The sequence below is a fragment of the Cupressus sempervirens genome, chromosome 2, assembly GCF_028749045.1.
Source record: "Cupressus sempervirens isolate cs-2001-9-10 chromosome 2, ASM2874904v1, whole genome shotgun sequence".
Classification (NCBI taxonomy): Eukaryota; Viridiplantae; Streptophyta; class Pinopsida; order Cupressales; family Cupressaceae; genus Cupressus; species Cupressus sempervirens.
The window spans coordinates 235,102,680-235,119,830 of NC_143119.1; the positions used below are offsets into that span (position 1 = coordinate 235,102,680).

At 32.9% G+C, this 17,151-nt stretch overlaps 1 pseudogene; it reads right to left on the bottom strand.

Annotated features, from left to right (window-relative positions):
• Positions 1-11,908: 11,908 nt before the first annotated feature.
• On the bottom strand, positions 11,909-13,547 carry LOC149571910 (septin and tuftelin-interacting protein 1 homolog 1 pseudogene; annotated as a pseudogene).
• Between the last annotated feature and the right edge of the window lie 3,604 nt (positions 13,548-17,151).

A 17,151-nucleotide genomic window follows, 5' to 3' on the forward strand; every position in this document is an offset into this window, starting at 1 on the left:
CAGAAAACCCCCCAAAAAAGATAATTTTGGCACTTTATAAGTAGTGCATTTACAATTGCCACCTACCAATTTTGGGCTTCATGGACTTTTGATTTTTTGTTTACAACCTCTTTATGGATTACAAATCTAGAACTTTACAATGTACAAAAATTTTAAAGTAATACAAAGCAAAGAAAGGTCCTATTTCTGAAAGTGATACTTTTGTCCACACAACCCTACAATTTGATTGTAGATTTGCAAAGTAGATGAAAAACAATGCACTTTCAAAAAAATGGAACCTATTTTTGAGTTGAGATGTGCCCATACAGAGCAATTGAAGTTGCAAAATGTAGGATTAGACAAGTATAGTCACTAAAAGATGCAATTTTTGAAAAATCCATGCACCAAAACTAGAAAAGAATTACACCACTAAAAATTTTAGGAAATTTTAGCCAAAAAAAAAGAAAAAATTACACCTGATTTGGAGTCTAGATGATTGAGATATGGCCTCCCAAATTTAGACTGCAAAATTAAAAATCAATCTAGAGAGGGGTTGGTTCAAAAAAATATGGGGTTAAATTTGATAGTCATAAAATTGTTGGAATAGTTTTATTTTGCCCCTAGATGATGGTTAGATAGCTATCAAATTTAGGCTCATGAACTTGATGACATTAGAGAACCTAAGCCCTATGATGATGTCAGGTGATGTCAAGATGATGTTAGCTTGTACAACATTATATGAACTATACAAAACTATACAGAAAAAGATGATTGGGCTTGTTGACTCAGTGTATGACATGGCTGCATGGCAGATTAGCTATCTTGGCCACATATCAGATTTGATGACTGGATTCTGCTTTGCTGGTGAAGTAGGGTACTCCACATGGATAGGTGGGCATTAACGTGGGTGCTGCAAAGATACCACATGGCAATCATATTAAAAATGCTGCTAGTCTACACATGATGCTGGTAATACTTTTGTGGGCAATAGAATCTTCTCTTGGTGGTTGGCAAAATAATTTTCGATGTTGACAACTTGGGAATTAGTCCCACATTGAATAGAAATTCTAAGTTTGAATGGGATTTAAGCCTTTGGCTATTGAAGTAAGTAACAAAGCCAAACCCACCATGAAATTAGAATTCGACTGCTAGATTGTGTATCATGTTGCTAGGAATTGGGAGCTAATCAACCGATGCTAGATTATGGTTGTTGCTTGGAAATTTGGAATATGATACATAACGAATTAGTTAAGAATATTCTACTGAATATTCTCTATAGGGACTGGGGTGTCACTGCCCAGTTAACTAGCCAAAAAAAAATTTGAAAATAGAAATTTGAAAAATAATTGCAAAGATAATTAAAATTTAGATCTAAAAAATAAGTGCATAGATCGATTAAATGACCATGTAAGAATTTTCCTTAGGCAAAAATCACCCAAGATCAAGGAACTCAAGCACAAGCACAACAATAGAGCAAGAGAGTATGATCAATATGAGAATATATTATCTCAAGCATGTACATACACACTAGGAGTCAATGTATATAAAGGCCTCTAAGATGCATCTAGAATGTGTCTAGAAGGAACTAGGAGATAAGCATGACAACTAAGCACATGTCTTCCACAATGAGAGGATAAGCATGATGAGTTGTCTCATGTGTGTAGATGTTGTAGACATCATATTCTCAAATAAAGTTCTTACTCCTATGTTGTAGACACCATGTGCATAACTAGAGTGATAGATAACTCCTATGTTGTCAACATGACAACTCACAAGAGTATGCATACTCCCAGGTGACTAATAAATAAGTAATAAAATATGCATTAACCTAAGTAAACTTAAGTAAAATGTAAATAATTATTTACACCAACATCAATAATCCATGCATCATTCATACTAACTTGAGAGATAAGATCCTTTTCATATGCATACCTTTCATCACTAGAATAATCTTTCATTGCAACATATACAACTTCCTCAACATCATCTTGATCAAAAGTCTTATGTAATCAGTCTCTTACTCTTTTGATAGGTAGCAAGACTTCTTTCCTTTTTCTTTGTTTCCTTAGTATCTATTTGGTTTCTTGTCATTCCTTTCATTTTTGTTCTTGTTGTTAATAAATAGTATTTTCCCCTTTAAATTCAAAACTCAAAGAGAGAAAAACTCTTGATAAACTAATAGATTGAAATTCCCTTAATAAGTAAGGAATTCTCTACTTAGTATAACTTCAAAATGTTATAAGGTGCATAAACTAGATTGAAAAGATGTTCATTAATTCCTCCTTTGAGGGAAAACCTTCCCAACAAGTATTTTAAAGAAAATAAGTTAAACAACTTAAACAATCAATTCATAAAAATGAAAAGAGTGTGCAGATTGAATAACCATTAAATTTTATAACCAAGATCATCCACATGATTAATTCCTATAGATGAAAATGTTTTGAAGTTCACTTTTACCACTATCTATTTGAATTCTCTCAACCTCAACAACAAGATTCTAAATTGCAATAAGATAATGTAAACCCTTTTGTAAATGACCAATCTCCTCAAGGATATAAATCATTACAGAATAGGCAATATTATCTATTCCAAAAATCCTTCAAAACATAAAATTGTAGAATCTTATATTTCCTTATCACAAACAAAATTTTGCATCAAATTTTCTTTTCAGAATGTAGATATTTTTAGAATTCTTTAGAATAACTAAGGGGGGAGTGAATCAATTACTTAAGGTCTAATAAAACTTTTCACTTATCCTAGTAAGCCCATTTAACATTCATGCATCCAAGCTTATTAATCTAAACTTGTGGGTTACTGATAAATCAACATGCAACAATAAAACATGAAAGATCAAAACATAACACAATGATTTGCGTAGAAACCCAATTTGGGAAAAACCACTAGTAATATGCTACCTTGTTTCTCACTCTTTTGAAGTGATGCCCTATGAAAGGCCTACCCTATTAAATACTACAACACACACTGTTAAATGTGACTTGGTTAAAGGATTTCAAACACCCTATTAGGAGTGAGCCTAGTTAAAGGATTTTAGAACATTCACTTAGAATGTCACCTTGTTAAAGGATTTTCAAATGGCTATTAAACCAACCTTAGTCCAAAGGATTTTCCCCAACTGATACAATTGTTAGAGAGTATTCAATAATGGCTTTTGACTTGAAAAGACTTACAACTTGACTTGCTGATATTAGATCACAATTCAATTCACAAATTTGCTTGGTTTTCAGTCTATGCAGTTTTGACAACTTGTTCCTTCTTAAAGCTTTTGTCTCCTTAAGCTTCTTGCTTGTTGTACTAATGTAGTCACTCTAGTGGTCCTTTGACAAAGTAGAGCATTTTTACTTTATTTTGTTAGGTTTTCTCTTAACCTTCTTAATGCCTTCTCCTTGGCACCACTGTCCAATCTACTTGACCACTTTCTCTCTCTATATATTTTCTTATGACCTTGCATTCCTTAAATAGAAATTTGTAATTCTTTTCCCACTCTAATTTCCCTCATCTAAATTAGGGTTTGAGTGGATTAGGTAGGATACAATGTATTTATCCCTTATGTTGTTTCCTTCTAGAAACTTCATGTAGAATCCACTTGTATTTCCTAAAATAGTTAGCCTAGAATTTTGCACCACCATCTCATCATCCTTATCTTCCATCTAGTTCACAAAATCCAAGGTAACGAACTTATTAGCTCAGATCTGGTGAATCTTTGACTTTTCAAATAATGTAGCAGCTCAGCACTATTGACTTTCTGATACTCAACACATACTGTGTTACTCGAAACCTATTAGATTTTCACTCAGCATCAACTATGTTTTTTTGCTGCTCAACACCTGTTACATTTTTCTCTGCACCAACTAAGTTACTCGACACACACTAGATTTTTCATTTACTTGGCACATACTAGTGATCTTCTGGGCATGAACTAACTTTTCTTGACACCCACTATAGACTTTGTTTAGGCTTTGCAGACATTATTTGTTATAACTTGTTCTTCTAAAGTTTTTAAGTGTAGCCAATCTTTGTATCTTCAAGTATATTACCAATACATTACTTCACAATTGTCTTAACTGATCCTTGAACTTCATTACAAAATCATAACTCAACCTTTCGTCTAGGTGTTGTTGTTACATCTTATTGATTAAATCCTCTTCATCAACTAGTTAAGTGATAGTACTTGGATCTTATAAGAAATTGTCATACCAGGAAATAGGGGTAAAAGCATAGATTTGTGCCACTGTTTATGATACCAAAACTTGTTTTGCTCAAATCTCATTTCTCTATCAAAACTCAATTTTTTTCAAAAACTAAAATACAATTTTATAGATCTCAAATTCAATATCATCATTATATAATTTTTTGAGTGTTTTGATTAGTTATAATATGTTATAATCTCAAAATATTATAAGTCAATATTTCAACATTTTAGAAGATGCTCCCTCAAAAAAGGAAAAAAAATAGTAAATCATATCAAAAAATTTTAAAAATCATATTTATCTCTAGAGAAGAGAATCCTCTTCATGAATATGTAATTATTTTTCAAGAACGTATAGATTTGATAGGGAAGTTTTGACAGGAGGAAAAAACTGTTGGATTCTGATAAGGTCAAACTTGAGTACTTATAACAAAGAAAATATACATCAACAATACTTTTTCTTTTGTTCCCTAGCTATACATGTCATCTATAAGATATTTTCAAATCAAAACAAAAAAAGATGATTTTCATATACTTGTTTGACGGGAACTACACTCTATATTTTTTTACACTTAGAAAAGGGACTTAAAATAAAATAAAATGAATAAATTCTTACTCAAAAAAATGAAAAAAATTATAGGCATAAAATTCATCCAATTCTACACATTTCATTAGTTTACATCATCTTCATATTCTAAACACAAATACCATTTTTTTTGTCATTAATGTTGAATTGACGCATTTTGATATCTCATTTCTTTATAAAAGGTGACACAGGTTTGTGCTTTTACCCATAGCAAGTTTGACATCAGTGAAAAACCAATGATTGAAACATACTTCTTCAACAATCTCACTTAATTCATCAATGATCTTTTCAATCAGATTCCAATAGATATCAAATCCAAAAATATTTATGGTTTCGCATCCACTGAGAGAGAGTCCTTTTGAAAATATTTATTACATATATGTACCCTTTGAGGCTAGATAATAGAATCCAAAATTATCTTTCCAAGAGTAGATATTTATTTGGTTATCCAACTAAGCTAATCGACTAACATAAAAAAAGAGAAAATAAAACCTAGAAAGCATGAAATTAAAGACATTCCAACTGTCACATGGGCTTTTCCACGACAACAACAATTCTTCTATCTTTCCATTTTTCATAAATGGTAGTAAAGGATGAGATGACTAAATGATGTGGCAGGTAGAGAAAAGTGATCCTCTACTTTTGGACTTGCTTTTCCCTCTTTAGTTCTATTATCTTTCCTTCGTGCATCTCTAGGTGCTTTTGATTGTTTTCAAGATGGCCTTGACATGGGCAATGTTTAAAAAATCTTGTTTTACATATGACTTCTTTTCTTGAAACTCAAAGAACCTCTTCTACACTTGTTTGATGATATCTTCTATGGGTAAGATAGAGTCACTTTCTCCTTTTGCACACTACTCATAAAACCACTTCAGGTCATTCAGAATTATATCATCTATGACCTCAAGCTCATATAGCATTTCTTTGACTTCAGCTATACCATGCATGATTTCTTTATTCCTCCATTCAATGCATTCTCAGATCATGTGGAAGGTTTTATTGTCAATACTGACCACAAGGCAGTCTGAGAGGAATTTATGTAGGCCATGCCCCTGTATTTCATCAATCCACAACATCACTTTCATCCAATTATTTTCTCCTTCTCATATCCCTTGGTATTTGATTCAACCTTCTTAGTGATAATCAAAGTTTCTTTAAGAGTATCACTTAAGAGATTCACTTGTGTTACTTCTTCAATCCACATAGTCTAGATCCATTCTTCAAATGTCTTAGTTGTGGCTTTACACTTGCAAAATATCCAAGAATTGTTGATTAGCTGGAGACTTGACACCAACAATGGTTGACATTTCATCAATTGGCTTTAGTTTAGGATGTGGAATTGCATTGATATATTGGGCCATACTTCCCCTTGCTTCCTTCATATTTTTCTTATCTTTAGCATCTTTCCATACCGAGTCTACAATCTTCTTGTGAGACACTTCAAATATTTTCATGTCCATGACTCTACTACCTTTACCTAGATCTACTCTTGACACCTGATCATCTTGAGGCATGATTTCTTCCTAAAGTTTATCTTGTGGAGGTTTGGACATTTTTGCCAACCACCATCCTGTTTCTTTGTCAAAATTGAGCTGACTCTTTTTTTTCTTTCTTAACTTTAGAAGACCTTCCAAGACACCTACTCACCAAGTTTTCCACTAGCATGGAAAGTGGTACCATGCTACTTTTATTTTTGTACAGAGGTATCCAACCACTTGTAGAACCAGAATCAGTATGCAAAGAACATTAACAAATGAAGTAAACATTCACAAACCAAAAACTAAATTCACATATATGCTTAGACTAAGAAAGAAAATAAGAAGTGCAAACCTCACAAGAGAAAACACTCCATGCTTTCTTGATTCTGTAGATGTGTCCTTTTGATGGGGATGTATGCTCAAGATGCTCAAAAGCTACTTCAATGGAGATGGTTAATGGCAAATTGGTAGCTTTGTGAGCTCTCAATTTGGCATTATAAGGGTATGATTGATGGCTTTGGTTCTCAAAATAGCATGGTAACTTTAGCTCAAAGATTGTTGATGAAATGGCTTGGGATGGGATTCAATTTATAGGCTAAGGGGTAGAGGGATGGAGGGCTTAGATGCAAGGATGGATGAAGGCTTAAGGAGGGCTAAGATGCACTCAAAGGGGAGCACATGGATTGTGCTTGTTTAGCACCAATGGGAAGGTGACACTTGTCACAAGGAGGATGAGTGTGAGAGGGTAGGGTTAAGGGTTGGTTAAAGTCATGATGAGTGGGGTTGAGTATGTAAGAGGGATGTAAGAGGAATGAGTGTGGAAGAGGGAAGAGTGTGGAATATGGGTGTAAGAGTCATGAGTGGGCTTGTAAGAGTCTTTATGTTTTGTAAGAGCACTCATGACTTAGTGGTTGGGTTTTTTTGAGGGGAGACTTTGGTTTGGATTAGGAAAGTCTTAAACTTGTTTAAGGAATGTGACAACATTAGGGGGTGGATTAGGCTAGGGTTTAGGATTAGATTAGGGATGTTAGAGATGTGCAAGTGGATGGCATTAATGAGGGTGGGTGAGTTAGTGGCTAAGCTTGGTTAGTATGGGTGGATGGGGTGGATTAGGCTAAATGGAGGATTAGGGATAGGTTAGGGGTTTTTGAATTTGAGGATTTCATTTATCAAATAGATTTATTTAATAAATGGGGATTTTTGGAATTAGATAGAAGAATAGGATTTAATTGATAAATAATAGATTATTTGTTTTATCAGTTAGGACTATAGATGATTAATTAAATTAATCAACTAGGGGATGACAAAGGATTAATTAAATAGAAATTTAATTAATAATGCCTTTTTAGATAACTAAATAGGATTACTAAAATAGTGTAATCAAATTTAGGTGTCTACACCACTTAGGTATCAAAGGCTCTTTTCCAAGCATTTCATTATTGTCAATCAGGGCTAGAGTACTCATTGATGCACTATCACCTTCCACCATTTTCTACTAGACTTCTATTGTTTCAGACATATTAGGGGCAATGATATGTTTTGTTACCTCTTTAGTTTCTAGGGAATCCAAATTTATCACAATCTCACTCTCTGCTCTATTTTGCATAGTCCTTGTGCTTCGGGTGGATGAATGAGCAGTTCTTTTGGTGCTCATTGTTTGAAGTTGAACAAAAGGAATATATACCTCAACTTCAGCTTAATTTTGACTTGTAATAGAATCACCAATAGAAACATTAGAGGGCACAATCAACTTTCTTGAAGGCTTTTTTTTAAGCTCTTGAATTCTTTTTGGGCTTTTCTTGAATTGATGGTTGAGTCGTCTTTTGAGCCAACCAAATTTCTATTTTCTTCAAAACTCCTATCATGTGAGAATACAAATTGTCTACTTCACTTTTGTTCCAATCTAGCTTAGGGATAGGGAGACATTCAATTTGTTCAATATACAAAGGATTGACCACTTCCACATTATCATTTTTTTGTCCCACTGATGTCAAGTTGAACTTTGAATGCTTTTTTTTGACCTATGGTCAATATCAACCACAATATTTTTCTCACTTCAAACTCATCAGAGCAATTGGCCTAGTAGTCTTCTAAGTGAGGGATGTGTCTGATGGAGGATGCATATTTTATATTTTCCCTGGAAAATCCCACATAATCGATGTTCTCTCTGGAAAGGTAGGGCTTGAGGCATAGTTTAGACATTGTTAAATCTATCAGCATAGCCTACTTGACATTAGGACATCTATAGTGGCCAATTTCTATAGGAAACAGAGCAACATGAGTCTTTTTAGTGTTTTCAGACAAATGAATGACATGCAAGAGTTGCCTATAGATTTCAAAAAGGACAATATCATCAAGGCAATAGCGAGGCAACTTAAGAGGTTCTCCAACAAAAATCTTGATTTCTAATGTAGGTAAATCTAGAGAATTGTATATAAAAAACACCATAAACCTTAATATCTTGCATAGATTCTTCAGAGATCCTACAAATTTCTTGACCTCAAAGCTCAAAAACTAGTCTCCCTAGAAAACATCATTAATCCTCTGAAACTCCTAATAGGGTTCCTTTTCTTGTAGACTACCATAATACTGATATATGGTCATATCTTCTATCCATGGTTCATGTGGTACCCCTTCCCATTCTTTTGACATAGCTAGGATGTAAACCAAAAAAGAGCACAAGAAAAAAGGACAAAAGTTATTCAAACCTACAAGACTTGAGTGCAAACCTTTAGCTATGAAATCTACCCAATCAATGAATTTTTTTCCCTCAACAATTTTTTGAATGAACAAATACATCCATTTGTCCCAACAAAAGGCATGCTCATTTCATTTTATTCTATTTACTAGAAATACTATGTTGGAAATTTCTTTGATAGAATTCTCTATAGTAAGTGGTTTCAATAACCTTGAGCCTCCTAGTGCTAGCTTTAAAAGCTAGTTTTGTGCCACAATAGAATCATAATATTTCTTTTTCTTTTCATACAAGTGCCCAATTTCTTCAAAAGTCCATGGCTCGTAGGGTTCTTTATGCAATATTCTTAAGGAGGAACTGATTGTAACTCTATCAATTCTAACCAAAACTTCACCTGTGACCTTCTTTATGGATTTGGTATGAGAATCATAATGATTCACACACTCAACAATCAACTCTGCACAACCTATCATAGTTGGAAAAGTGGCAACTTCTATCAGACCAATACTTATGAGTTTTTGGTAAATGGGTCCAGCTTGTGCATTCTTTACTCTCTCCACCAGTCGGGTTAGGTCTACATTGACTAGGAAAGTATCTTGTATCTCAGACATAGATCTTAACAAATAGGGTTTCTCAAGTTTAGGGAGCTTAGGTTGGAAAAGAGTCATGGTTTCCTTGATAGAAAATTAGAAACTTAAATGCTTAAAAATAAAACTTTAAACTAGAGCAACAAGAGTAAGAAAGAAAAATAGACAAAGGAAACAAAAATGTGCACTCATTGATTTCTGCTAAGTCAAGCACATCCAGTTTTGTTCTTACTAGATTAGCATTTTGGCTACGAAATATCAAGGTAGGCAATTAAACTAGAAAAAGAAGGATTTTAAAGCACAAGATTTTGAAAAATCAAGGACATATATAGAGTGTGCAAAATCATTAATACTAGTATATGAATTTATTTGGCAAGACTTTCAACCATTCATTGTTTCTCATCTCCATCACATTAGCATGCAAACTCATTTTAATAATGCCAGATAATTATTACTTTTACTTTCCCAAAAATAATTGGTACTTTTGACACATGCCACTTAACTATCATATTTATTGTCTTTTCCATCTTCCACACATGGCAAGGAAGTAGGGAAGCATTTAAGTAAAATGTACAATCTTTGTTTAATTAAATCCTTGTGAGAATAAAACAAGTGCAATCATTAGGGATAAAAGAGATGAAGTTGAAGTTGAAACAACCTTTTCTTACTTCAACTTCAACTCCACCTTTGCATGACATCTAGTGGACTGACAAAGACTATTGGCATGAAAGACACCAACTTGAAGTAGAAGTTTAAATAAATGGGTACTAGGTTCAAGTTCAATTTCATTTTAGCAAAATTCTAGGTATCAATATCTATAATTGGTGAGACAAAATTAGGGCTAACACTTGTCAAGACATCTATATATTTATTCTTTTCTTAATAATCACTTTCATCTTGTTGACCATGTGAATTCTTATCTTTCCTTTAAATACCAATGGTTAGTGATAACTTTAAAGTAGTTTCAATCATTTGCAAATAGTTATATCAAAGTTATTCGGCTCAAATAAACCCAATTTATCAACCAAAGTATCAAGATCAATGACATTACCACATATAGATATCAAGTCTTGAATAGAAAAATCTTTAATAACATAGATAGGTAATGGATTCTTTAGAAATTTTCTTAACACAACTTCTTCACTTATGATTGCTCCAACTCCTTTCATAGCATCAACCACTTTCTTGATTCGGTTACTATATTGAGTAATATTTTTACCTTCTTACATTCTCATGTCATCAATCATTCCTCTTAAAATGTAGGCCTTTGGTCTCAACATGATCTGATCTCCTCCATGCGCTAGTGTAATTTTGTCCCTAATTTCCTTTACAGTAGCATTCAGTCTTTGATATAATAAAATTCAACATCATTCAGGAAAGAAGCAATCTCTATCATTAGAGAGTTGTGTTCTTCCTTTTCTCCTCTATTATCATGGGTCTAAGATGTGGTAATGTATACTAATTATCTAAGTAGTACAATGGAGAGTCTCTAATTTCAAACAAATATAACCTCATTCAACTTTCCCATGAAGGGAAGTTCTCTTTGTTTAACTTTGATACCTCTCTCTTATAAATCTTTAGATCTTTAGCTCCAGTATTTCAAATGTATCCCTCTAAGAATTTTTCTCTAATACTATTTATTACATAAATGAGAATGGGGACCTAAATCAATTATCCTCAGGCCCTTTTAAATATTTTACCACACTTATAACATAGTACAACATTTAGGGTCAAATTGCAACAATAATTTGAAATGGTATTGTGATTTGTTTGTAAATTTATATTTTTTTTGCAAGTGTTCTTGACATCCTTGTTATACCAATGTTGGTGTCATAATTACAATTTCTACGGGATTATTAAAAAATAATGACATTAATCATTCCCCATTTGATTTGATCAATTGTGGAGAGTTGTGCACAAAAGAGCCTAGAGAGCTCTGACCAAGGGTGGAGATCTCTAAACATTGGTGGAGATCAATGGAGATCTAAGATTTCATTTCAATGCCCTTGTGATCTCTATATTTTGTTGGCATGCCCTTGTAATCTCTGCGTTTCATTTTTGTGCCCTTTTGATCTTCATGCTCTTGCTTTGTGATTTTGTTATTGTGTCATGCCCTTGCTTTGTGATTTATTGAAGGGGAGAAGATGTACCTTTGTAAATGTTCTTTTCTTTTCCTTCTAAACATGTATGTCGCTATATTTCCAATAGAATGTGATTAGAGAACCTTTAATTTCACTTGGGATCCTAAGTCAAATTTTTTTTTGATGGTGCTTGAGATAATGGATATCATTTTCTTTTGGGAAATCAAATTGACAGCTTGCATAGACATCAAAAGTTTTGCATTGATAGTTTCCTCTTCATTATATATTTGGTTTATCAATGATTTCCTCCAATTCGATTATAGTGCATCTCAACTAGCTACTCTAATGATGCAATTACCCATCTATCTCTAGATTGTGCAAGCTCTTGTTGTTTTATAAAATATAGATAGATACTAATAGTTACAAAGCAATAAATCTGAAGACCATCACATGTGCATCCCACTTTAGAGAAAAATTGGGTGTCATGTTCTTGTGCATATGTTTCAATCATTTCCTTCAAACTCAACTGAGGTTCACCCACGTAATTATTCACATGAATCCCATTGGCCATGGAAGCTGAGGCTTGTTGTTGAGCATATGCTTCTTTTTCTCATTGCTACTAAAGTACCTTAGATTGGCACTGCTCCATCACCCTAAGATAACTTACATTCTCTCTAGCCCTAGGTTATTCCATAGTTGTACCCTCTACAACTTGATTCATCATTTCAAGGGCTACATTTAGGTTAATTCTTATCCTCTCATTAGCAAGATTCTCAGGGTAAAATAGCCCTTTCCACCCTAAAAACCACTATGTTACTTCATTAAAATCAGAAGTTGAACAAAGCCACTGATACAAAACCTGTTGCCACTTTGGAAAAAATGATGCCTCCAACATTGCCACCATATGATAAATGTGAATATCACACGACCAAGCCATAACCCAATTAAATTGGTCTAATTAGTGATTAGCTAGGTTGATTAAGAATTCCTATAGAACTGACATCAAATTAGATATAATAAAATGAACAATCAATTGTTCCCATATAGCAGGATCAAATATAGTTTTCCAAGGTGATAAAATTGCATATGTAGATGCATCACTTACATGCCAAGCATGAAGAACACTCCCAAAATTATAACAATGGTTGGATATAAAGGCTCCATATATTGGCCCAACAATGGAAACCAAGGATCTAACCATGCATGTATTGGCACAATCTCCCTACGAGGATCCCAAGTATCTACTACTGCTATTAATTTTGATATCAATATATGATCTAGAATATTATGAAGTAATGAAGCTATTAGTAACTTCTCCTATGTCTCCATAAAATATAGCATGGGTTCAACATCCCTTGGCTCCCAAGAATTTGTAGCAGCTATTCTCACTATTGGAAGAATAACTTCAGTAAAGAGTTGAGTATAAGCAGTTGAAGAAGCAAGTTCTGCTTCTCTCTAAATTCTATAATCATGAGGTTCATTCCATTGTTGAAGCATCTACTATAATGACGTTACCTCTAAATGATGCAAAGTATTCTGAAGTGGTTCCCAACCTTGAAATACTCTTATAAGAAATGGCAAAGAAAATGCAGATGCAATACATGACAAATTGTAAAACTTGTGGTCCTCTTGATATTTGGATTGTAAATTCTCAAAGACACTTGCAAGTGATTCCAATGTCATAGTACCTACCAAAACACTTTCCTAGATTATATCTAGTGTTTGCATAAAATCCTCTATGTTGTCTAGTTGTTTTTTCTTCCATGCAGTCTCTTTCCAAACCTGTTCCTTCTCCTTCTGGTATATTGCCAAAAAATCTCTCTCATGCTTTAAATTTTGATGAAACTTCTGAATATTTGTCTCCACCATATCTAAAATAAACTTCATATTTTTTGTAACTCTAGCATAGGTTTTTGATCCTCAATAGCTATCATTTCAACATTTCAACATTCAAGTTTTCATGTTTCCTCTTCATTATATATTTGGTTTATCAATGATTTCCTCCATGTTTAATTATGGTGCATCTCAACTAGCTTCTCCAATAATAAAATCACCCATCTATCTCTAGATTGTGTAAGCATTTGGTTTTTTTATAGAATCTAGATAGATACTAACAGTTCCAAAGCCATAAAATTGAAGCCCATCATGTTTGCATTCCACTTTAGAAAAAAATTGAATGTCATGAGTTCTTGTGCATATGTTGCATATGTTTCAATCACTTCCTTCAAACTCAAGTGAGGTGCACCCATGGAATTATTTAGGTGAACCCCACTTCCCATGGAAGTTGAGGCTTGTTGTTGAGCATATGTTGCTATTGAAGTGCCTCAAATTGGGATTGCTCCATTACCCAAAGATAACTTACAATTTCTCTAGCCCCAGGTTGTTCCACACTCATACCTTCTACAACATGATTCATCATTTCAAGGGATACATTTAGATGATTTCTTATCCTCTCATTAGAAATAATATCCAGGAGAGATAGTCCTTTCCACACTAAAAACAATTGTGTTACTTCATTGAAATTAGGACTTAAACAAGGCCAATGATACAAAACTTGCCACCACTTTGGAAAAAATGTTTCCTCCAACATTGCAACCATATGAAAAATGGGAATAGCAGACACCCAATTAAATTGATCTAGTTTCTTATTAGCTGGGTTGATTGCAAATTCCTATAGAATTGACATTAGATGAGGTACAATAAAATGAACAATCAACTATTCCCAACTAGCAGGATGAAATACAATTTTCCAAGGTGATAAAATTGCATATGCAATGCATCACTTGCATGCCAGACATAAAGCACAAAAACCCAACTCATAACAAATAGTTGGAGATAAATTTTCCATAAGCTGGCCCAAAAAAAGTAATATTTTTTTTAATAATTTGATAAATTTTTGTAATTATGATTTTCCATTCTTACGGCTAACCGTTCCTTGAACAACACATCTATCACAACAATGTCATAACTATAATGACACAATTTGATGGAAAACCATCACTTATACAACACCACTATTACATACATGTTGCAATTGTTATTGTTGATTGGAAGTTGAAATTGTCATAATTATGATGACATACTATCACAATTATGACATCATTAACATGAACTCTTGTCCCTCCCTTCTTCCAAGCTATAGTAGTGTCAGATGTTGTAATTATGATGGTGTCCCTCACCATCACAATTTGTGACAAAAAAATTCTCGTGGTCCTCTAATAAGAGCCAATTCATGGTTCTGTCACTAGGGTGATGGGTAGATGTCACAAAATGGGTCCAAATATAGTAGTGAAAACTTCAAATTGTTAGTAAATTAAGTTGCTAAACACATTAACTTCATCAATTATAAAATTATAAATGGATTTCAAATTTGTACCAAATATTAGGTTCATTAACTGAATTACAAAAATTATAATAGTTTTCAACACTAAACAATGATAATATTCATGCACACATTAACACAAGCATTTTTAATGTAGAAACCTAACTAGGGAAAAAAACACCAAGGATTAGACACCAAAAATAATTTCACTCTTTTGAAGTGAGCTTGGTTAAGAGCCAATCCTTTCAAAGGTTACACAAGCACGCACAACACGCACACACAACTAGTTGTGACCCTATTAGGGGATTTTCACCAAAGATCACCTAGGCCTTATCACTCTTCAATGAGTGGAATTTCTAAAGAACTTACAAATATTCAATTGAATTTCACCATGCAAATGGATTTAAAAATTAAGATGGTTAACTCCACTCGGTTAAGAGATTTGTGCTAAAATGGTTAGAGAGTAACAATAAAATGATCTTTTTGAAATATTAATTGGATATGTGCACCAAGATGGTGTACAAAAAGGGGGTTATATGTGGACATCATTTTTTTAAAATCAAGTGAGTGTGATCTTGGAAGACCCATTTGAGGGTCATTCACTCAAAATGAGAAAATAAGTAAAATAAAAAATTGTAGTACTTGAAATCTAGTTTTTAAAATACTATTTTTTTAAATGGATAGTAGTAAGAGGGTCAAACTCTATGCAAACCAAAAATGATTCCTATTTTTTTTTCTAAAAAAAATAACATAGTTATTTCTGTACTCTCAACAAAACATGTAGTTATATTTAGTATTTTGAAAAACCCTTAGGTACGATGATAGGTAAGAATAAGATATATAAGTAATGAATTTTTTTATAAATTTTTGACAAGTATTTTTTTTTTATGATCTTTTGAAGTGACTCCATCTTGAAATTCTTGTAGCTCTTTGTGGACTAGGTATAACTTGCATCAAAATAGTCTAAAATAAACACTTTTTTTACAAATAGTGTATAGAATCAAGTGTAGAAAAATAATATGTAATTTATTTTTCATTTCATTATGTAGATTAAAAGTTATTTAAAAATGGTAGACATATGTATGAGAGGACTGTCAAAACATAAATCTAAGAGGATTATAAAGACATTGATGTAGATAAATCAACTTCACAATGCTAATCTTGTCCAAAAATTAATAAAATTATATGGCTAGAAAGGTAAGAAAGCATGTCAAATTATGGTGGTAATTTTAGAGATACCCACTTCACAATTTTTAAACTTGATCAAGCCAAAGATGAGAATTGATCTTGGAAGATAAAAAATTATCTAAACCAAAAAAAACTAGAGGGAAAATATCAACCTAAGCCTTTGGGTAGTTAAGAAGGCCTATTACCAAGCCTAAATGAGATCACACTTTTCGTAAACAAAATGAAATCATGTTATTCTTTTTATGACTAAACTATTATATTATATATGATGTGATCATGTTATGTCTAATAGACATAATATGATCACATTATGTCTATTATGACTTTAGTAGACATACCATGATTGTGTTATGTCTATATAAAATTATAGTAAATTGGTCAAGGCCTAAGTAGGCCCAATTAGTGTAGTAACTACCCAAAAAAGTATTAATTTCATCAAATAAATGATTGGAGGGATGATGCACAAAATTTTTTATACAAAGAATGAGTGTGGTGGAGGGATGATGCACAATGGGTTTTATATACAAAGATTCAAATGCCAATTCTATCAAGAGAAGTTATCTTCTAGAGCTCAAACTATGGGTCTTGGAATCATTCAGTTTGTTGTTCATCCAAAAGGACCTAATTGTAATGCAACAATATAATGTAAGGTCAAGATATAGGAGAGGGATTCTTGTCATTTAACTACAAGATAATTATCTTCTAAAGAAATGATAGACACTTTTCGTGAAGGCTTTTAGGTATGTTGACTCATTTCAATCAACTTTCTCTTTGAATTTTATCATGTAGGAAAATTCAATGATGGGTTTTTGTGTGTATATCAAGAATAAGAGGAAGAAGGGTATGGAATTAAGCTAATGGTTCATCACCATGACAAAAAAGGAAACCTAACACAATATTCTTGTCAAATGGCAAAAAAATTATTGGAGCTCTTGTCAAGATGAGAGGAAAAGTGATGCTCAACATTGATAGCCAATTTAGTGTAGATCTTAAAATACTCAAACATGTTGATATGTGCTTGGTGAATG